This window comes from Corapipo altera, unplaced genomic scaffold, assembly GCF_003945725.1.
Source record: "Corapipo altera isolate COAL_440 unplaced genomic scaffold, ASM394572v1 129243, whole genome shotgun sequence".
Classification (NCBI taxonomy): domain Eukaryota; kingdom Metazoa; phylum Chordata; class Aves; order Passeriformes; family Pipridae; genus Corapipo; species Corapipo altera.
The window spans coordinates 1-3,779 of NW_020887655.1; the positions used below are offsets into that span (position 1 = coordinate 1).

The following is a 3,779-nucleotide window of genomic DNA, read 5'->3' on the forward strand; positions in this document are numbered from 1 at the left end:
GTTCTCCCTTTTCCAGCTCTTCCCTTCCAATCCCAGCTCTCCCTCTTCAGTAATTCCATTTTATCCCAGCGTGGCTGAGGTTGGAAGGGACCTCTGGAGTCACCTCGAGCTGGTTATCCCTTTCCCAGGGATTTGGGAGTATTTCCAAGGATTAGAGACTCCCCAGGTTCTCTGGGCAAGGCAGGCAACCACAAATTAACATTTCCTGACGCTCAGATGGAGTCTGGGGTTTCCTGCTGTGGTTTGAGACTTGGAGTTGGAATTAATGAAAAGATTCCAAGTGGGAATTTGCAGCTTGGGGGGCCACCAATTATTTTGGATTTCCAGTCTCTTGTGTTTTGGTCTCTGGTTTCTCCAAAAAGAGTCTCCTGATTCCTTATCCTTTCTGGATTTATATCCATGGATAACACCCCCTTGTTGGATTTCTATACATGGATAAGACCCCTTTTTCTGGATTTATCTCCATGGATAAGACCCCTTTTTCTGGATTGATATCCATGGATGAGGTTCCCTTTCTGGATTTATCTCCATGGATAAGATCCCCCTTATTCTTTCTGGATTGATATCCATGGATAAGACTCCCTTTCTGGATTGATATCCATGGATAAGACTCCCTTATCCTTTCTGGATTTATATCCATGGATAAGATCCCCTTATCCTTTCTGGATTTATCTCCATGGATAAGACCCCTTTTTCTGGATTTATATCCATGGAAAAGATCCCTTTTCTGGATTTATCTCCATGGATAAGATCCCCTTATCCTTTCTGGATTTATCTCCATGGATAAGACCCCTTTCCTGGATTTATATCCATGGATAAGACCCCTTTTTCTGGATTTATATTCATGGATAAGATCCCCTTATCCTTTCTGGATTTATATCCATGGATAAGACCCCTTTTTCTGGATTTATATCCATGGATAAGACTCCCTTTCTGGATTGATATCCATGGATAAAACCCCCTTATCCTTTCTGGATTTATATCCATGGATAAGACCCCCTTTTTCTGGATTTATATCCATGGATAAGATTCCCTTATCCTTTCTGGATTTATATCCATGGATAAGACTCCCTTATCCTTTCTGGATTTATATCCATGGATGAGACCCCTTTCCTGGATTTATATCCATGGATAAGACCCCTTTTTCTGGATTTATATCCATGGAAAAGATCCCTTTTCTGGATTTATCTCCATGGATAAGACCCCTTTTTCTGGATTTATATCCATGGATAAGACTCCCTTATCCTTTCTGGATTTATCTCCATGGATAAGACCCCTTTCCTGGATTTATCTCCATGGATAAGACCCCTTTATCCTTTCTGGATTTATCTCCATGGATAAGACCCCTTTCCTGGATTTATATCCATGGATAAGACCCCTTTCCTGGATTTATATTCATGGAAAAGATCCCTTTTCTGGATTTATCTCCATGGATAAGACCCCTTTTTCTGGATTTATATCCATGGATAAGATTCCCTTATCCTTTCTGGATTTATCTCCATGGATAAGATCCCCCTTTCTGGATTTATATTCATGGATAAGATTCCCTTATCCTTTCTGGATTTATATCCATGGATAAGATCCCCCTTTCTGGATTTATATTCATGGATAAGACCCCCTTTTCTGGATTGATATCCATGGATAAAACCCCCTTATCCTTTCTGGATTTATATCCACGGATACAAATTTGAAATTTATGTCCCTTTAGGAATTTGAAGAGCTGGAAGATTGTCAGGGAGAATCCAGATCCCATCCAAGGAGGTGCCTGCTGGATGATGCTCCCAGGAAATCCCACCACGAACAGGAATTTTAGGAGGCATTGGGATCTTGGAATTGGGACCTGGAAGCCTGGAGAAGGCGATGGGATCCTGTTTTAGGCCAAGCTTCTGGCTGTGAGCTGAAAGGAGTCTCCAAAAATCCTCCTGAGCACTGTTCCCCCCCCAGATGGAGCTGGGAGGGTTTGCATCCCAGTTTTTCCCTGGAATTCCTGGGGCTGGGAGCAGAGGGGGTTGGATCATGCAGGAAACACTTACGAGGGAGTTGTTGGGGTCTCTCTGGAGGGAAGAAATCTCCTTTGGGAAAGGCTCGTTCGTCCTAAACACAAACCAGCACAGAGTTGGCAACAGCAGCAGGAAAATCGTCCTTGTTATTGAAATTTAGAAATGAAACCAAAGGAATTTAAAGCTCAGGCAACCCTCAAATAATAAATTGATTCATTTATATACTGATTTTTAGAGTTAATATTGTAAATATATTTATATTTAATAAATATAGGTTAATAAATTAATTTGAATTATTACAGGTAAACAATTGATTGTAACAATTTAATTACTGGGGTTTATATTTAATATTTTAAAAATTATTTATATTTAATGAATATAATTTAATAATTAATTTGAATTGATATGATTAAACAATTAATTGTAACAATAAATTAATTAATTGCTGAATTTAATATCTAATATTTTAAAATACATTTATGTTTAATAAATATAATTTCAGAAATTAATTTGAACTAATACAATTAAACAATTAATTGTAACAATAAATAAATAAATTACTGACTTTAACATTTAATATTTTAAAATATATCTATATTTAATAAATTTAATTTAATTAAATTTAGTTAATACAATTAAACAATGAATTGTAACAAGAAATTAATTAATTTAATTACTGGGGTTTATATTTAATATTTTAAAATATATTTACATTTAATAAATATAATTTATTAAATTAATTTGATTTAATTAATACAATTAAAAATTAATTGTAACAATTAATTTAATTACTGGTTTTATAGTTAATATTTTAAAATATATTTATATTTAATATAATTTAATAAATCAATTTAATTATCACAATTAAAAATTAATTGTAACAATAAATTTAATTACTGAATTTAAGATTTAATATTTTAAAATACATTTACGTTTCATAAATATAATTTAATAAATCAATTTAATTATCACAATTAAAAATTAACTGTAACAATAAATTTAATCACTGAACTTAATATTTAATATTTTAAAATATATTTACGTTTCATAAATATAATTTAATAAATAAATTAATTTTATTCAATTAATACAATGAAACAATTAATTGTAACAATAAATTTAATTACTGAATTTAATATTTAATATTTTAAAATATATTTATATTTAATAAATATAATTTAACAAATAAATTAATTTAATTAACACAATGAAACAATGAATTGTAACAATAAATCAGAATTCACTGGATTTGGATCCAACCTTGAGACCACACATCCCCCCAGACCAGGAGCAGAATTCCCAGTTGGAAAAGCAGGAAGGAGGGGCCTGGACTCACCATTTTCACGTGCATGGGTCTGTCAAAGAGCAGCTGCCCATTGAACATGGCTGGGGGTCGTTAAGGAGCATTGTTCAAACCTGAAAACCCAAAAATCCCCCAGAAAACCACATTTGTGAAGTTCCAGACCCCAGAGCAGCCAAAATTTTGAATTCTCCAAACCTAAAAACCCTTTGAAATCCAAATGCGTTGAGTTTCAATATTCAAGGTTAAATATTTCAATATTTGCAGTTAAAAAATGAGTTGAAAATTCAGCCCAAATCCTGCATTCTCCAAACTCAAAAAACCTTTGAAATCCAAATGTGTTGAGTTTGAATATTTAAAGGGCTTTTTGAGTTAAAAAATTAGTTAAAAATTCAGCCCAAATCCTGTATTCTCCAAACTCAAAAAACCTTTGAAATCCAAATGTGTTGAGTTTCAATATTTAAAGGGCTTTTTGAGTT

The 3,779-nt window shown here is 33.3% G+C and overlaps 1 long non-coding RNA gene across 1 annotated transcript; it reads right to left on the bottom strand.

Annotated features, from left to right (window-relative positions):
* Positions 1-1,987: 1,987 nt before the first annotated feature.
* LOC113941705 lies at positions 1,988-3,767 on the bottom strand. The gene is made up of 3 exons (XR_003525734.1): positions 3,624-3,767; positions 3,337-3,507; positions 1,988-2,094 (listed from the first exon to the last, which is right to left on the bottom strand). It is a non-coding gene; the product is annotated as an uncharacterized LOC113941705 (long non-coding RNA).
* Positions 3,768-3,779: the final 12 nt, after the last annotated feature.